Below are 20,419 nucleotides of genomic sequence, written 5' to 3' on the forward strand. Positions count from 1 at the left end.
AAGAACCACCAAGACTGCCACCCCACAGTCCCAGACTGATGGATGCCAACAAGTCCCTTGCACACTGCCTGGTTGTCACAGCTACTTCAATGGAATACTTCAATTTCCAAGTAAGTAAAACCAGATCTTTAACCCAAACTTTACCTGTACCTGAATCTACCTTCCGTCAGCCTGATCTTCAGAGAACGCCGTCACTGGGGTGCCAGTTTAGCTGAGTTGGTAAAGCATGTGTGCCGTTTACAGAGGCTGTAGTTCTTCTGTCACTACATGCAGAATCAAGCCCCATTCTTGACACTGGTGAATTTCATTCCATACTTTCTCTTCCTCTTGTCTCTGTCTGCCTGTCAAAAAGATTTAAAACCACCCAGACTAAATGACAGAATAAAAATGAACGCTGTCACTCATTCCACACAAGAGCAGCTCATTAAAACTGAACATACTGTAAGGGGAGAAATTAAGATGAAGAGAGAAGAAGAGGGATAAAGTGATAGCGAGGCGGTATTGGACAGAATGGTGAAACCTGGGGTGAGCTTAGCAGGGGGTGAGATAAAAGGGGGAGTGGGTCAAGGGGAGAAGGCAGGAGGGAGAGAGAGAGAGGAGGAATATGAGGAGAATCTCAAGCGCTCTACTCCTGGGTTCGGTCCGTTGTCATGGTAACAGCAGCGAGGCGAGACGAGCAGCAGACAGACGGACTCGCTCTCTTGTTGTCAGCCTCTATGTTCGTCGCTCGCCCCAAGATTAGAGGACAGCTAAGATCAGTCCATACTGCAACTTTCTTCTTCTCCTCCTTTAATAAAAAAGCATCGAGATGTATGTCCCAGATCTGGATTTAACCTCTTTATGTCCAGAATCACTTCATCGCTCTTACTTTTTTCAGGAAACTAGGATAGAAAGTATTCACCCATTGGATGTTAACCCTTTTACTGATTCTTTAACTTCAAAGAAACAGATTTCTACAAAGTAATGTCAATTAAATAAAAAACAGTAGCTGCCTAAATATTCACCCCCTTTATAGTGACTGAATTCAACAGAGCTTAAGCTAGCAGTCTCACAGTCAGTGAAATGGGGATCTCCTGAGGTCAGTGAATGTGTCTCAAGAGATTGTAGTATTCAGACACCTGTGTCTGGAAGGTCCAGTCATTGGTTTATCAGTGTTCCTGGCTACCATTACACCATGAAGACAAAAGAACACTCCAAGCAACTCAGAGAAAATGTTATTGAAAAGTATAAGTCAGGGGATGGATACAAAAACATTCCCAAGATACTGAATATTCCAAGAGTTCAGATAAATCCATCATCAAGAAATGAAGGAATATGGCACAAGTGTAAATCTGCCTAGATCAGACCGTCCTCACAAACTGAGTGAGCGTGCAAGAAGGACACTAGTGAGAGAGGCCACTAAGACACCAATGCTGAAGGAGTACCAAGCTTCAGCGGCTGAGATGGGAGAGACTCTGCAGACAACAACTGTTGGCTGGGTTCTTCACCAGTCAGAGCTTTATGGGAGATTGGCAAAGAGAAAGACACTGTTGAAAAAAACTCAGATTCAAGAGTTCTAGAGTTCACCAAAAGGCATGTGGGAGACTCCATGGTCAAGAGGAAGAAAGTTCTTTGGTCTGTTGGGACCAAAATGGAGCAACAAACAAGACATGTTTGTCAAGTACAGAAGCACAGTGGTGGCAGCATCATGCTGCATGGGGGGAATGCTTCTCAGCAGCCAGCCCTGGAAGTCTTGTTAAGTTAGAGGGTAAAGTAAATAAGGGCAAATATGGGTAAGTCCTGGAGGACAATCTTATCCAGTCTGCAAGAGAACTACAGCTTGGGAGAAGATTTATTTTCCAGTAAAGTACCGACCTGAAGCATACAGCAAACTACACAGAAATGTGCTAAATTTCTCTTTAGTTTCTACTATGAGTAAATGAATTTGTTATGACTTCTTAGATTTTTTTGAACTGGATGACTTTTTTCCCCACATAAACTCCGTGAAAATTCACCCTGCTCATTTAGGGAAACTTGGTGCGCCTCAGGTGTCTGCTCCCAGCTGAGAGCTGTTGGTAATCAGCAGGGCTGGGAGGCTATATAGAGAGCAGGCTGCTGCTCAGTTCTGTTGTGTTGTGAGTGGGTGAGGGTCAGCACCATCAGTTGGCTCTCTTTGTGTTTTGAATTAAAAAAAAAAAAAAAAAGAATTTGAGTGCCTTTGTGTGTGTGAGGGAGAATATCCTAAATATTGTTGATTCATTTTCCCTTTTCTTCAATGGCTCCTACCTATCTTTTGTCTGTGGGTCAGATTTTCAGTCCATCTGTCAGTTTGATAGACTTAGTGGGTGGCAGTGTGGAGACATTGTCCCCTGCCACCTTTTAGAAACCCAAGACCCATTTGGTTTTGTTCATGCAGTTTTTGTTAGTTTCCCCATTAGCGACCTTGGTTATAAAGTTTGTGTTTTCTTGGGGGGTAAACGGAACAAATTAGAGACATGAGAATGTAATAAATATGCCAATTAGCTCATATCCGATCCACATCTCATTCTCTGCATCCCTCTCTGCTGTTTCTTTTCATGCATTGTCAGTTTTGCTCCAGTAAATGACAGTAAGGCAGATATTTTTTGTGAAGCTGAATTCCAAAAATGTGTGTAACTGAGGCCGCCTCTGTAAAAGTGAGGCAAACAGCCAATTATGGGTGAAAAGCAGCAAAAATTAGTGAACAAAGCATCAAGAAAGTGGCAATTGTGGGCAAAAAGCAGCAAATTTGGGAAAATTGGTAAGGCATGCAGTTTTACACACAGCAAAAAAGTGGCAATTATAGACAAAGGGCTGCAAAAATTAAACAAAGGAGCAAAGAAAAGTGGCACTAATGGATAAAAGCTGCAAAAAATTATTTGTAAAAAGTTGCAATTATGGGCAAAAAGTAGCAAATTAGTAAACAAAGCATCAAAAACATGGCAATTTTGGGCAAAAGGCAGCAAAAATTAGTAAACAAGGCATCAAAAACATGGCAATTATGGGCAAAAAGCTGCAAAATTAGTAAGAGCATCAAAAACATGGCAATTATGGGCAAAAAGATGCTAAATTAGTAAGAGCATCAAAAACATGGCAGTTATGGGCAAAAAGCTGCAAAAATTAGTGAACAAATCATCAAACATATGGCAATTATGGGCAAAAAGTAGCAAAATTAGTAAAAAGTGCATCCAAAACATAGCAATTATGGGCAAAAGTAGCAAAATTAGTAAAAAAGAGCATCAAAAACATGGCAATTATGTACAAAAAGCTGCAAAAATTAGTGAACAAAGGATCAAATAAGTGCCAATCATGGGCAGAAGCAGCAACCATTATGGTTTAAAAAAGTGGGGCACAACAGCAATTAGGCACAAAAAGCTGCAAGACTAGTTAACAAAGCATCACAAACATGGCAATTATGAGTAATAAGCAGCAAAAATAACTGAAAACAAAAGAAGCAATTATTGTTTTAAAAAAGGCAAATAAAACTAGCAAACAAAGCAATAAAAAAGGGCCAATTATGGGATAAAAGCAGCAAAAAATTTTAAACAAATCTGGAAAAATTGGAAATTATGGGTGATAAGCAGCAAAAGTTAGTTTAAAAAATGCCACTTATCTGTGAAAAGCAGTGAGAATCAGTAACCATGGAGTTTTACACACAGCCTGTGCGTAATACTGTACATCAAAGTCCAGTAAAGGCTAACACTCTCGATAATAACTGTTATGAGGTTACAGTTAAGGGTTGTATTAGTTTTTAGACTTAACCTTTTGGCTGTATATGCGATGAAAAATCTAATCTAGATGAATGGCTTCCTCAGTCTTCTGCTTCCTTCTCATGTCTGCTTTTATTTCTGTCATTACACACAGATTTCATTCATGCCGGGTAGTTTGATCTCAGCATGCTGCCTTCTCCAGTCTCCCATCCAACCTTGCAAAAAGCAGAGCCCAGTGCATTATGGTCCATGAATCAGAATGGCTGAGTGGCTTGTGAAATGAAAAAGGGAAAAAGAAAACCTTTCTACCATACTGGTGCCAACAGAAATGCATCACATGCCGCCTCAGATGCACTTCAGCAGGAAGTGAGCGGAAAGCGCTTCAGCTGAAATGAATGTGAGCGTCATAAAAATGTCTCCCAACACGGTAACAAATCACACCACAAACTTTAAATGTGCCACAGCAGCAGAGCTCTGTGGGAGAGTGGTGTAGTGATGATCAGAAGCCTGAGCCTTATCAATGGGCCTGATTCACCCCTCAGATCCTGATCCTGTTATGGATCCAGCTCCTTTTAGGTGCATAATTCATCAATCTTTGGATTCATGTCTGCTAATTTGAGCCCCTTTGATGCCAGTGTTAGGGAAAGAGTCAGTAAACTGTGGGAAAATATCTCAGATTTGGTTTTACTTTTCCTTGATATGTAGATTTAAAAGAGAAAGGACTCTGAATGTGTTTTTGATACTCTTAGCTGAGGTGAAGAAATTAACCCCCTTAAAGAAATCACACTGATAAAAGCTGATGGGAATCCTTAAATGAAAAACTCTTCCTGCACAGCTGCTCCCCATTAACTCCCAGCACATAACCTCCTTCATAAGGCCGGTCTCTTGTTTGGTAGATTGTGAAGGCTGCCTGAGCTGCTGTTACTCATCTGTTGCCTCTGGCTGCTGTTAACTGATCTGCTGCTGATGATTTTTTCCACTTCTTTTTGTGTTGTCTGGCTCTGTTTGCTTATTGTCAGTAAAACTGCCCAGAGGAATAAGTAAACTGTTAGTAGGAAAAGCTTCTTGGGCCTGAGAGCCAGAGCTGTTTTAACAAGCTCTTATTTCATCATAATTAGGCAGTGTTTACCAATTAGCATTTGTTTTGGCACTAAGTGGTGAACCAGATGAAAAGGGGATTAGACCATCCCACTTTCCAAAGTATGCCTGGTACCCTGCTGAAGCAGGCCTGAGCACGGCTACATCATAACATGGCACATGGAGTTTACAAGGCATGCAGTCTCAAAGTCAGCACAGTAGGGACAACATGACAGGAACTTTAGAGGCTTAAAATGGGTGAAAAGCAGCAAAAATGATCAGATCAGGATTCCAACATGGAGATGACTGATTCAAGCAAAAGGTTACAAGTTTATTTAAAAGTTATTTCAAAAGAGACAACAAAAAGGCAGGCAGTGGCGACAGGTGATGGGCTGGATCGTAGAAGTTTGAAGACAAATCTTCAGTGGAAAGCAGCAAGGCGCACAAGGTTAGAACAAAAGAAACGCTAGTAAGAATCAAACTTTTCAGGAAGCTAAAACACAAACATGAAGTATAAAGCACAACTGAACAAGGTGAAATCAGAGTAATGGTGTGAAGACTGGAGAGGAGATGAGCTGACTGAAGACAGGTGTGCCTCGTTGCAGCAGCAGGAGAAGCCACGCCCCCTGCCACACACATGCTCTGCAGAAAGTAGAGAAGAAAAGAGCAGAAAAGGGAGCAGCAAAAATGAGTAAACAAAGTGGCAAAAAGGTGGCAATCATGGACAAAAAGAAGCTAAATTATTTTTAAAAATGAAAAAAAAAATGGCAATTATGGACAGAAGCTGCAACATTAAATTTAAAAAGCAGCAAAAAAAGTGGCAATTGTGGACATAAGCTGCAAAAATTGATAACCAAAGCAGCAACAAAGTGGCAATTAGGAGCAAAAACGGCAAAAATGTTTAGAAAAAAAAAACAGCAAAAAAAAAAAAAGTGGCAATTATGGACAAAAGCTGAAGATTTCATAACTAAAGCAGAAAAAAAAGTAGCAATTATAGATGAAAAGGAGCAAAAATGGAGGTAAAAAATTGAATAAAAATGGCAATTAGGGGAAAAAAGGAGCAAAATTAATTTAAAAAAATTGAACAAAAATGGCAATTATGGACAAAGCTGCATAATTCAATTTAAAAAGCAACAAAAAAAAAAGCAGCAATTATGAACAAAAGCTGCTAAAAAAATTGATGAACAAAGTGGCAAAAAAGTGTTAATTATGGGCAAAAACTACAAAAATTGATAACTAAAGCAGCAAAAAAAGTGGAAATTAAGGACAAAAAATGCAACATTTGATAACCAAAGCGGCAACAAAGTAGCAATTAGGGGCATGAACTGCAAAAATGTTTAGGAAAAAAAAAACAGCAAAAAAGAAAATTTGATAACTAAAGCAGCAAAAAATGGAAACTATGGACAAAAAGGAGCAAAAATTAAGTTAAAAATGGAATAAAAATGGCAATAATGGAAAAAAGCTGCTAAAAATTGATGAACAAGGTGGCAAAAAAATATTCATTATGGGCAAAGGCTACAAAAATTGAAAACTAAAGCAATAAAAAAAAAAAAGCGGAAATTAAAGACAGCAGCTGCAAAAAATTTGAACCATAGTGGCAAAAATTTGCAATTATGGACAAAAGCTGCAAGAAAAAGATAGTTACAGCAGCAAAAAAAAGTGGCAATTATGTACAAAAAGGAGCAAAAGGGGTTAAAAGTGCAAAAAGGAAGAAAAATGTTGATGGGTGAAGGGGTTAGTTCTGTTGCCTCACACCAAGAGGGTCGCTGGTTCGCTTCCCAGTCAGGGCCTTTCTGTGCTGAGTTTGCATGTTTGGGTTTTCTCTCGATACTCCAGCTTCCTCCCTCTACATGGAAATCATTCCTTTCCCCCCAATAGGGATTTCATCCCTGCTGCGTGACATCATCTACAAAAAACATATAAAACAGATCACTTTAATTGTGGACTAACTTCTTTACAACAGAAAAGTAGCTGCAGGACTCTAACAGATTACTTTGTGACACATAATCCAATGTTAGGAGCCATAGAGGGATAAACCTCATTGTCTCTCTCAGACAGCTGCATATTGTTCTCTTACCTTGTGTTTGTGGCATGTGACCCCTGGAATAAGATTTCTTCTTCTGTGTAAAGAAGGTGGCTATTTAATGGAGTGTCTCCCAGCGAGGAGGACAGCAGGCAGGGTGGCTGCAGACCTGCCTGACCCTAAACTCCATTAGTCATACCAGTCTGATTTCTCTGAACCTTTTCTCCCTGCAAGCATTCAACTAGCCCGACCAAGTTTACAGTCAACCCCCGCAACTTGAACGTGAGCAAACTGCAGGGGGAAAAAAAAGAGCTGTATAGCTGGGGTGTCGGAGGATGACGTCGGCATCTGTGAGGCTGGAACGGAGCGTGTGCTCGTGGGAAAATGAAAAAATGTCAGGAGCTATTAGATTGGTGGTTGTGGTGTAGGAGGAGAGGGTGTTTCTCTGTGTGTCCACACGCTTCACTGAGTGGCTGCTCAGTCACCTGCCATCTTGTTTGCAAGCATGTGTGTGTTCATGCCTGTTCGTATTACTGCAGGGTTTATTGCACGTATGAAGCTGTGTCTGAGAGCTGGTTCATTTTGCAGCGGTGGCTTCAGAAACACAGTTCCAGCCTAACATGCTCCACAGTGAAGACTATACAGATCCTTACAGTGAATGTATCAACATGCAGCTTTGACTTAATCAAATACTTTCAGTCACTATGGTTGCTGACAGCGGGCAACAGCTACATGCATGCCAGGAAGATCCTGCAGCAGATCAAGAAACAATGCAAATTCATAAATGTGCAAGAACATGCAACATGCATGGTGTAGGTGCAGGCAGGAGTGGATGTCACGCTGTGGGAGTGGGTGGTAATAGTCAGAAACCCAGTTCCAGCCTATCCTGCTACACAGTGAAGACTACAGATCCTTAAGGTGAATGAGCCAGCATGCAGCTTTGAGGTTATCAAATACTACCAGTCACTATGGTTGCTGACACCATGCAACAGCCAGATGTATGCCAGGAAGATCCTGCAGCAGAATTGTGCAAAAACATGCAACATGCATGGTGATGCAGGCAGGAGTGCGCTGTGGGAGTGGGTGGTAACGGTCGGAAATCCAGTGGCAGCAACCAGGAACTGGATTAAAGACACAGTCCTGTGCAGGACTCTTAGAGGTCTGTCCCTTTAGTGCTGGTATAATCACTGCAGATCACACATTGTGTCATTTTAGGGCAGATTGTTGTGATTATCTTTAAAACTATGAACATTTTGTTAAATAAAAGTGTCACCGAGCGATCTTATTCTCCCATCTTTAATCAGATCTAGTTTCAGACCTCTAGCCACTGGAGATAAACAGCATCTTTATTCTTTGAGTTATTTATTCAAATCAAACCGTGGCACAAACACGCTTTCAGCAACAGCAGAGTGGGATAGAAAGACAAAACCCATGCACTTCATCAAACTGTGTGCTCCAGCTGCAAGATAACCACAGCAGGGCTGGCTCTCTGCACCCTGAAGTGTCCTTTATAATTGGAGCTGCCTCAGATCAGATCGGAGCGTCTGTGATGGGAAGCCTCGCTCGTTCGCTCGCTCTCTGACGCAGTGTTGGAGCGTGTTGCATCAGGAACAAAAGACATCCTGAACTTTGGAGCAAATGCTTTATGACACCATTGAAGGGATCTGCTGGTAATGATCTGACCCATATCTAGAATCACCCACACATGATCACTTTATGTTAGGAGTACATTAGCAAGCCCCTGTCATCATTGACCCATTTATGCTAGGAAGATGGTTCATGCATCTCAGTGTTCACCAATTCACTCCAGTGTTTGAAGACATTCAGGCTTTAGTTGCTTCCATTTTTATTATTTATATTACAACCTTTATTCCAAAAAAGTTGGGGAACCATGTAAAATTTAAATAAAACCAGAATCAGTCATTTCAAATCTCATGTTTTATTCACAAAAGAACATATTAGATGTTAAAACAGAGACATTTTGAATCTCTGAACATCTGGGAAGTGAGGAGACCAGTTACTGAACTTTTGGGAGAGGCATGTTGTCCCATTCTTGTCTGATGTAGGATTCTAGCTGCTTAACAGTCCTGGGTCTTCGTTGCTGGTTGTCCTTTTCTGGTGCTCCAAACCTTTTCTGTTGGTGAAAGGTCTTGACTGCAGGCAGACCAGTCCAGCACCCAGACTCTTCTCCTGTGAAGCCATGCTGTTGTTATGGATGTGGTATGTGGTTTAGCACTGTCTTGCTGAAATAGTCCAGGTCTTCCCTGAAAGAGACGTTGTCTGGATGGGAGCATATGTTGCTCTAAAACCTCTCTCTACTTTCCAGCATTGATGTGTAAGCTGCCCATGCCATAGGCACTAATGCACCCCCATACCATCAGAGATGCAGGGTTTAGAACTGAGCCAGGAGAACAAGCTGGATGGTCCCTCTCCTCTTTAGTCTGCAGGACACAGTGTCCGTTGTTTTTCAAAAAGAATGTCAAATTTTGAATAATCTGACCACAGAACAGTTTTCCATTTTGCCTCAGTCCATTTTAAATGAGCTTTGGCAGGAGAATACAGTGGTGTTTCTGGATCGAGTGCTCATGTTTGCATGATCCAGCTTTAACTGTAATTTGTAGATAGTGCAAGCCACTGTGCTGATACAGACAATGATTTCTGGAAGTGTTCCTGAGCCCATGCAGTGATTTGCAGTATAGAATCATACCTGTGTGTTAATGCACGGCCACCTGAAGACCTGAAAATCACCAGCATCCTATATTGACCTTCAACCTTGTCCCTTGTGTGCAGATTTCTGCAGATTCTCTGGATCTTTTGGGGATATTATGCTCTGTAGATGGCGGGACATTGAAAGTCTTCACTGAGAACAAATCAGAACAAATTGGTGCACGTCATAGTCTTCCAAAACCTGCAAAAGAGGGTTTTAAGAATAAATTACTTCTTCAAGAACAGTTGGTCAATGAGGCCCATTTTTACTAGTTTGAGAAAGCAAACCAAAATGGTCATGACCTGCAAAGGACTCTGGAGAGAATTCCTCTGAATTTTTCTAGAGAATAATCATCTACCCAGAAATGTCCTGACTTATCATGAGTAGGGCATAGTGAAGGATGCGAACAGTTCTATTCTTGACATCTTTGGTCATTAATAGAGATGCACTAAGATTTAACTGTTGAGACAGGCTATTTCCTTTGTTTACAATGTTCACATAAAACCCAAAGTTGTCCCCTTTAATCTAAACATTTACTGATGTTTGGTAAAATGAGACAAAACTGGATCATCAACATTCAGCCGAACCTGAAAGGCTCTGGGGCCGTTTATCTTTACCTCACTGAGGCTCCACCACTGAGGATAAATGCTCTTCACTTCTCTGCATCTACTTCCTGTTCATCTCCTCTTAAACATATTTGAAAACCAAAATGAAAGGACGAATACTACCAGTCCTTGGTGTCTTATATAAAGGGGTTTAAACCCAGAGCACTCAGGCTTCTGTTCATGAGGACCCTCGCTCTGCTCGCCATGCTTCTTTCTGTTGGTTTTGTTTATCCGGTCCTCAGAATGTTTCAAACTTTCAATAGTGAAAACAAGAGGGAAAAAGAGCTCTTTCACACAGAGGCTGACAAGGGCATATGCATCTGCTGAAAAACATCCATAGGATGAACATGCTGCAGATTTAGAGAGGCAATGCTAGTTCAACAAAACATGTAAAAAGATAGAACACAAATACAGCAGTGAAACTGATTTATAAAATGATGAATTAAAGTTTTTAGATTAATCAGACATTTTTTACTTTAAAAAGATAAAGTTTTGACTAAAATGGAAGAACTTTTCTTAAAGTGAAGCCCCAGTATTCACTCCTAACATGCATGAAGGAAAGGACTTGTCGCCCGTCGACAGACTGAGTTGTCACCGGCATTGAAGAGTTTCTTTGGTTCTCTCTTTCGAACAGCTCTCAGGTAGAAACTGTCTGAGTAAAATCACAAGCTGAGAGGCTAATCCTTCAAAATCCAGCACAATCTGAGCACTGAGATTTTTTATTGGCTCTCCAGCTCCTGGATTAATTTGAGCAGAAATGGAATCTGAAATTGGCTGGGTAGTTGAATACTCGCCTGCCTCTCGATGCTGAATGAGGAACAGAAAGGACACACATGCAGGAAGGCGTTCATTCAGAGACAGAATAAAGACACAGCTTGACCTCTTGTGTCTGGTTTATTAAAGCAGATTGAGATGACAGTTTCACAATAATAGTTAAAGAGATGCAGGGAGATATAGCTAGAGGAATCTGGGACAAACACTGCTAGATGGACTGATTTTTTTTTTCTTGTCTCGACAGAAACTTATCAGCCAAATTAGATTTGGCTTTTCAATCAGCTCTATGATAATTGTTTCCTTTTTGTTTATTTCTGAGACAAACCAAACTCCTAAAACAACCAGGGAGTTGGATCTGAAGACGTGCTTAGCGGGGATTTCCAAAAGCAGGTTTTTTAGTGTTGTAAACATCATCACAGTTTTTAAACATAACTTTAAACTGAGAAAACTTGTCTTCTATCAGGGACCTGGACCTGGATCCGAGTCCAGGTCCAGGACCCCCTAGTTTTGCCCATTTGATCAGTATGAGTACAAGCATACTGGGCTTGGACCAGTCTTCTTGAAGTTGTTTGTATCAAGCATTATGAACGTGACTGGAGCACCGTCTACAGGAGATGTGGATGCACCTGAGCCTGAGTACATGTTCTAAAACCACTGTGTCAGTGCAGCCCATTTCATCGTCTGAGCTGTAAAGCCCAGTTCAGACCAAAGACCAGTTGAAACTTGCCAACAGACAGGGTCATTGACATCTATAAGCCTGGAAAAATTAACAAAATCATTTCAAAGGCTTTGGAACTCCACTGAATCATGGTGAGAGCCATTATCCACAAATGGAGAAAATTTAGGAGTGGCTGGCCTACCAGAGTGCATTGATGGCTCTTCCAGGAGGTCCCTTAAGAACCCAGAACATTCATGAGGAGGTTTTTCAGGCGTTTCAATATAGAAATATATCACAGAAGTGTAATGGAAACACTTTTTCCACATATACAAGTCACGGGATGTGACGAATGGTGTCACATGACTAGTCACTCCGAGACAACATGGCGTGGTTCGTGTGGACGGAAGAAGAGATGATACTTTTCTTAACACCATACTTACACCTCTATGCGTGGCTTTTGCCATACATACGGACTTTGCCTCTGAACTGTCATCTGTTGCCTTCGTCTTTTGTTCAACATTATCAAGACAACCGCCGTAGATGTAACCAAAACTGTACCAACACGCAACAGGCTTTGAGTGTCAAGCTTCCCTGCAGCAGAATACACGTGAGATGAGATTTTATGAGAATTGCAAGGCCTATGCCCAAAACTCCCTTCAATGGAAACACATTCAAAGCGCAATTGTACTCAATCAAAATTTAAGAAATATCGCTTTTATTTTGCGAAAAACTGTAATGGAAACCCAGCTAATGTCTTCACATGTTTACAGCAACCATATCCCAACATTTCTAGTGTGTTAAGACAAAAACTTTGAATTTCACTTTTCAGGGTCTTTAAGGTCAGAGTTCATGATTCAGCAATCAGAAGGAGACTGGGCAAAAATGGCATCATGGGAGAGTTCTAAGGCTAAAACCACCGCTGACCAATAAGAACACAAAGTCTCACAGTTGACTTAAAACATCCTGAAAATCCTCAAGACTTTTGGGAAAATCATCTGTGGACTGATGACACAAATATTGAGCTTTTTGAAAGGTGTGTGTCCTGTTACATCTTACTACTACAATTGATGCTGTTTCTGTCTGTCTGTCTTGATTTGTACACCACACGGTTGCTCCAATTGTGTTCTATACTCCTCAGAAGACTTCTTGGATGTACTGGTCCGAAACTGGTTCCATTAAAAAAGTTATAAATATAAACAGATTTTCAATAAAATCCTAAAAATGTTGGGCCGAGTCACTGTTCGGGGACTTCCCTTGTTTAACACATTCATTCAGGCTGACATGCTGACAGATGGCAAGTGTAATGCATCACTTCCTGTTGGTAGATGCTTTCTTGTAGCATCAAAAGAGCTCAAATTAAACTGTTTAATTATTTTCTTCTTCCTATCACAGCACTTATGTACATCTAGACGTACCTATAGTTAACAATTAGCACCCTTTACTGTTTAGCGGCTGTGCTCTCAGCCTCATTTTCCTCTTTTACTACATCTTAGCCTAGCTTAGCTTTAGCTTAGCACTTAGCCTAGCCAATCCTTCTCTCTGCCTCTCCTGCTCTCTCTTTCCTAGTGTGCCAAATGATTATTTTTTCCCCATCCACCTTCAACGATTACGGGACTGGTATTAGATGTAGTTTATTTGTAGCTTTGGAGATCAGGGTAGCTCTACTGAAAACGCAGCTCCACATCACTGAATCCAAACCCTGATTCTCCCATGTAGTTAGCCAGTCCACCAAAGCTGGTGTGAGCTGACCTAGCCTAGACTCTTCCCCTTTGGCAGGTCCCAAACAGCCAGGTGCAAGTAGACAGGTGCCTGTACAGGAAAAGAATAGCCGTAAGTTGAAGACCCACTCAGATCACCGCCAACCGCTTCACATTTCCAACCCATTTTCCTCACTCAGCGACACACCTGCTGAGAATAAAACTCTGGATTTTGGTGACTCCATACTGAGACATGTGAAGCGAGAGGTCAGCAGGCATATTTAGGTGTTTTCCTAGCAGCATGTCATACTTTAACCTTTGGCTGTCGAGGTGGGCCTCGTGGACAATTGAAAAACTCTGGGGAACCTAATCTGATAGGTAGAGACAGGACTCACCACTCACTTTGGGTGGTGCAGCTCTCAAGCTGAAGGTTTTGGAGTGGCCTAGTCAAAGTCCGGACTTAAATCTGATTTAGATGCTGTGGCATGACGTTAAACAGGCTGTTCATGCTCAAAAACCCATCAAAGTGGTTGAATTTAAACAATTCTGCAAAGAAGAGTGGGTCAAAATTCCTCCACAGTAGAAAAACTCATTGCCAGTTATCATAAAGGCTTGCATTTGTTGCCACTAAGGGTAGCACGGAAATAAAACACTGCTAGTCACAGTCTAAGTCGGCTAAATTATCAGTGCTTGCCACCGTGCCCTCACTCTATGATCAAACCAAAGTGCAGAGATTTGGCTGACTTCCTGTCTCAAACAGATGGTTTGAATTGCTGTCATTTAAGGAGCAACCATTTTCTTTTATCCGTGCATCTCTGCCTTTTTTTCTTTACGTGCATTATAGTCTCAGTTTTTCAGCCCTCTGCTCCTCTCCTCCCTCCCTCTGCACCTTTTCTCCTCTTATTTTCAGCATGATGACTTCTCCTTTTTTGTTATTTTCCATCATTTCTGCATGACTCTGTCACTCCCCACCTTGTCTCCTCTCTCCTCTCCACCCCAGCCTCTGGAGAAATCTGCAGAAATCCCCTCCCTCTATTTCCCAGCCGTCACTGGTGATCAGCCTCTGAATCTATCTAATCTGTGAATCACGGAGATACCCGCCATGACCGCTCGGTAATGCAGACGAACGTGTGTGAGCCTCTTTCATGCAGCAGAATGAGGCTGCTCTGCTCCCATCCACGGTCTCAGAGCCTCTGATGCAAGCTTTTCTATTCATTAGAGGCTCTTTGTTGGCGGGCTGCTGCCTCTCGGTGGCTGCTGCCGGTACGCTCACAGCTGGAGTTTAGGGCTTTGTGGTGTTTTCATCCTCCCCAGCGTCTCTCACCAGCTGTCTCAGGGACGCTCTCCTTCTACCTCCACTCCAAGTCTTTCCAACCTCCTCACAGGTGCTGCTTTGCTTCGTATCAATAACCACTGAGCTGTAAACGGCCTCACCTGTCTTCCTATTTGAAATCCAAAGCACCAAGGTGGGGCACTCTTATTTCACATCTCTGTTAAATAGAGGAGCAGTTTAAGCTTTAACCAAAGCCTGAGAGAGCTGTGAAGCCGTGTCCCATTTCTAAATTGGATCATTCTGGTTTCTGTACCAAATGAATCCGTGTCATCTCAGAGACACCACAGCTACAGTTGTCTGTGTGCTTCAAAAGGAGTTCTTGTTGGATCCTGGAACAGAAACTCAGCTGTTATGTCACTAAACTTTGGAACAACCCCTTCGCCTGCCACCAGAAAGGGTTGCGGGGTGAAACAGCGGTTAGCGTTTGACCTTCTTTAGCAATCAACCTTTCTGTTCAGTCTTTTCATCGCTGCTGCTGTGACTTTGCTCATGTACAGCCGTGCACAGCATGCCTTTGAGTGGAAAATATCAGAACCTGTGCATCATTGTGCTGACTTTTAGGATGCATGTGGATGTGCATTATATTTACTCAAATGTTTATCCGTTCAGATGACACTAAAACCCCTTTTTTATGATTCTGGTGTAGTGATTTATTTCTGCACATTTGGGCCTTTATACTAAAACAAGCATGGGATACTTTTTATATCCATCTAAGCTACACTCCATAGATCACTGTTACGCAACATGTGGCTCTTTTGTGATGATCTGTGGCTCTTTTAAGTCTTAATTTGAAAAATTATTCACCCAGAAAACCTTTATAAAGGTAAACTTTGACCTCAGAAAGTATCCATTGCAAGTCACATTATTCAGTTTGTTTCCCATACTTATACAGTAGGCTTTAATTTTATTCTTTATCTGTGTATTTCCATTGCCCTTATTTGCATTTTTACCCCTTTTGTCAGTTTTTTCCAACATTTTACAAATTTCTGCTGCTTTTAGCCCATTTTGCAACTTCTTTTTGCTACTTTTTGCCATGTATATCTTGCTTTTTGTAATTTGCAAATTTTCCCACTTTTTTTGCCACCTGTCTCCCATTTAAGCTTTCTTTTGCCAATTTTGGCCTTTAACTCTCACCTCAAACAGAGCTCAACCACATTCAGGGGGAGGCAGGGGACATTGAGTCCAAGTGGGCCGTGTTCCGTGCCTCTATTGTCAAGGCGGCTGATAGGAGCTGCGGTCGTAAGGTGGTCGATGCCTGTCGTGGCAGTAACCCCCAAACCCGCTAGTGGACACCAGCGGTGAGGGATGCTGTCAAGCAGAAGAAGGAGTCTTATCGGGCCTTTTTGGCCTGTGGGACTCCAGAGGCAGCTGATAGGTACTGGCAGGGCAAGCGGCTTGCGGCTTCAGAGGTTGCTAAGGCAAAAACTTGGACGTGGGAGGAGTTCGGAGAGGCCATGGAGAACGACTTTTGTACGGCTTCAAGAAGATTCTGGACCACCATCTGGCGTCTAAGGAGGGGGAAGCAGTGCGTTGTCAACACCTTGTATGATGGAGATGGCGCGCTGTTGACCTCGACTTGGGACACTGTGGGTCAGTGGAAGGAATACTTCGAAGACCTCCTCAATCAAATTGCCACGCCTTCCAGTGAGGAAGCAGAGTCTGGGGACTCGGTGTGGGCTCTTCTATCTCTGGGGCCAAGGTCGCAGAGGTGGTCAAAAAGCTCCTCAGGGGCAGGGCCCCAGGGGTGGATGAGATCCGCCCGGAGTTCCTCAAGGCTCTGGATGTTGTAGGGCTGTCTTGGTTGACACGCCTTTGCGACATCGCGTGGACACCAGGGACAGTGCCCCTGAACTGGCAGACTGGGGTGGTGGCTCCCCTCTTTAAGAAGGGGGACTGGAGGGTGTGTTCCAATTATAGGGGGATCAGACTTCTCAGCCTCCCCAGTAAGGTCTATTTGGGGGTCCTGGAGAGGAGGGTCCATCAGATAGTCGATCCTCAGATCCAGGAGGAGCAATGTGGTTTTCGTCCTGGTCGTGGAACAGTGGACCAACTCTACACTCTCAGTAGGGTCCTAGAGGGTGCATGGGAGTTTGCCCAACCAGTCTACATGTGTTTTGTGGACCCCGTGAGACCAACTCCAAACCACTCAGCACTCTTATGGTGGTTTATTCATAACTCTGTTATTTTTCAGACTGACCCTCTGATTGAAACCTTTCTGATCTATTTCTGATTGGCACATGAGTGCCTGTATCAACTTATCTGACAGTCTGGACTCTGAAAAACAAATTTGCTGTTATTCGTGGACGTGACGTTTATACTTCTTGTGAGTCAGTCCAGGAAGTAGATTGGGAGATATAGATACAACCTTTAGTAAGCTTAATGACCAGTCCAGACCTTCACTGCAGTACCTCATCTACAATTCAAATGTTGCTGGAAGTGTTGCGTTCATTTGCATGTAGCAGCTTTACTGAGACGGTCAGTCACACGGGTTTGCAACCTTAGATTTGTTCATGCATGCACATTTTTAGTAGGCAGAAGCCCCCTAAAGATGATCTCACAGAGGGCCTATTAAAGGAGTAGTTTGCAAATGTGCTCATTTACATTTGCATAGTTGCAGCAGATCCATGGTAATATTGTTAGAACTGCTGTCCCACCAACTCTTACAGGGTCTCACCCAAAACCACCAATGCTGCATGATTCCCATCTACACATGTGCACCATTCCTAAAATTCTTCATCCTGGAAAGAGTTTTCCAAAAGCTGTGTACTCACAGACTTCAAACACTGAGAGGAAACCTTCATTAGGCCTCATCCTACATGTGGACTAAGCCAGTAGTCCATGCACCACCACCAAGACATGGGCTACGTATCAGGCGGCATTGTCATGTCACCTCCCAATCAAAGGCTGTGGGTTTGATCCCTGACTTCTGTAGTGAGATGTTGATATGACCTTAGGCAAGACACTTAAAGGTCACATATTTTACCCTTTTAAGACAAGTTTATGGTTTATGGTTAGATGTTGACCTTGTTTGGCCTTCAGGTTGGACCCAAATTCAGAATTCAGTCCCTGCTGTGATGAAGTTTGACATAGAGACAGATCTCACTGTTAACGGATAAAAACGAGGTGCATTTTGAAAGAAAATATAAATTTTAATATCATGTACTGAACCAGAGTGAGAGAAATAACTAAAATAACTTGGCATGAAAGTTTGGGAGCATAAATGCAAAGCGTAGCACAAATGACATGGCATCAGCTGTTTAACATTAACCATTTAGCTGCCTGCAAAGTTGTTTGTAAGCTGCTGGAAGAACATCCAAGGGTGCCGAATCACCACTGATTGTAGCAGTGATTTGCCCTCCCATCAGTAAATGAGTTTCCCTGCAGTGTGTGTGTACTGGGACAAAGACAGAAGTCCTGAAAGTTGGACTAGGTTTGAAGGTTTAGTTTGGGAAGTCTAGTGATAATAACAAGCAAGGAAAGGCCAAGGACATCTCGAGGGTTGAAGGAAAATGGCAAAGATTGGGCCTGGGGAATTAGAGTTGTGTCTGCAGGGTGAGAAACAGACTGTGACAGATGCTATCACAACGCCTTCACTCTTCAGGGAGGGCTTTCTGCTGGATCTCGGAGGCTGGCTGCAGGGATTTGCTCTGATTCAAGCAGAGAGCACCGCTGGAGTCCAACAGTCACGATCCTGTGCCAAGGTCTGGCTGGCAGTCGATGCTTCAGTTCATCCCAAAGATGTTGGACACGGTCGGGGCCGTGGCTCTGTGCAGGCATGATAAATTCTAACTGTGTGAACTGTAAAAGTTCACCTGGATTTGTGCACTGGAGAAATGACTCTCTAAAATCTTTCATATTACAATATTGTCAGAAATATTTTCATATGGCATTAGACTTTATTTCATGAATCAGCTAACAGAGACAGTATATTTGACTAAGACCTGCTTGTCAGTCCTGTTCCTGAATGTAAATCTTCTTTTTCCTGCACATGTACCTGCCTCCCCCTGTCCTTTCAGTCTCACCTGTCTCTCTTTCTGCATCACTTTTCCTTCCCAAGGCTGCGTCCACTTAATGTGCTGGACAGAGGAGATGAGACGGAGCGTTCCTCTGACAGCTGTTACATCTGCCTCACACTGACCTGGTCGTCTGCTCTCACACTTCGTCCTGTTTATGGACAGCAGAGGTCATAAACCCACTGTGGACGGGACACGGACAAACAGAGGGGAGGGGGGGTTCAGGTGCATCACTGAGGCGTTCATACGCTCTGTACGTCACAGCTTCTTCAAGTCATTAAAGGTGCAGTCCGGATGATTACACAGTTTCCTTGATGAATATTCATAAACATGACAGGGTTCATTATATTTTACAGAAAACTCTAACCATGCGAGCAAAATGCTGCCTGCACCTGCAGCCCCCTGCCATATTTAGGAGGGTGGGGGGGTTACCTTTGGAGAAGCATCCATCTTTGTTCCCATTGTACTTATAACCTAACGGGACACCCCACATAATCGTCTTCACAGTCTCCCAGTTGTAATTTATTAATGTCAGTGCATGTGTGTTGGCTAAGTAGCATTGGTGCTAGTATCCTGGCTAACAGTTATCTTATTTTGAAGCTTGAACTGGGCTTGGATGTTCATATTTGCATGCATCCAGTTTTAAACTCTTTCCATTCTTTTTACCACTTTTAACAAATTTCGCAATTTTTTTTGTAAAATGAAACCATTTTTCCCACTTTTCGCCCAATTTTTGCTAGCTGTGGCCCAATACTGGACCTACTTTTGGCCACTTTTCATCTATTTTTGCCACTTCTTTTTGCCCTTTTTTACACTGTAAGCCAATTTCTTCCTCTTTATGCCCATATTTTTGCTGTATATTGCCAATTTTGCCCAATTTTTGCCCTTTTTGCAGATTTTTATCTTCACCAAGGAGGTTATCTGATTGGGTGGGTTAGTTTGTTAGTTTGTTAGCAACATAACTAAAAAACTTATGGACAGATTTTGATGAAATTTTCAGGAAATGTCAGAAATTTTTCTCAGGAAACATAATTCCAGCATTTACACCACTCATGCTTCAAAGTCCAAACCCATCCAGGTCTCCTGCTCATCCTTTCCTGGTGGCAGCACAGGATGACTCAAATATTACTTTTTTAAAAAACCTTCCTAGTCTACCTCGGGTCCTCCATGTCATTAAACGTGCCCTGAAAACCTCCAAAGGAAGGCGACCAGGAGGCATCCTGATGAGAAATCTCAACTACTTTAGTAGACTCTTAAAGTGGGGGTATTATGCCTTTTTTCAAGGCTTTACACCATCTCTCTGATACACATGTGGTAGCTTAACATGGTTTACAGCTCAAAAAACTCCTCATGTTTCTCACACTGGCGTCCTGAAAAACCCTTATTTTAACCTCCGTCTGAAACGCTTCATTTTTGCTGCTGTCTCTTTAACTCCCCCCGCTCCACAGACTTGCTTTCCTCTGATTGGCCGATTTTCCGGAGGCTGACCGGTGACAGGACTCAATGTTTTGTGTCCGTCCCCTCCGATGTGGCTATATTGCTAGGCTAGTACTTGTAAACTTTGAATGAACCGGTCCAAATAAATTATGGCAAATTTTGATGTGTTAGACCCAGAGTCTGACCCTGATAGTTTGGAGACAGAGGGGGAATAAAACCAGCAGCAGTGCAGGAGGTATCTGTTTGGTAAGTGTTTAACTACTGTGTTGCTAAATGCTAAATGCTAAAAGGCCTTGTGGGGCCGGTCTGTTCCGCTTTGCTGGCAGCACGGGCAGACCACGAACCAGTCAGGAGATCCTATTGTGATGACCTCATCAGTTTGCTCCAT

Source organism: Cheilinus undulatus, linkage group 4, assembly GCF_018320785.1.
Source record: "Cheilinus undulatus linkage group 4, ASM1832078v1, whole genome shotgun sequence".
Classification (NCBI taxonomy): domain Eukaryota; kingdom Metazoa; phylum Chordata; class Actinopteri; order Labriformes; family Labridae; genus Cheilinus; species Cheilinus undulatus.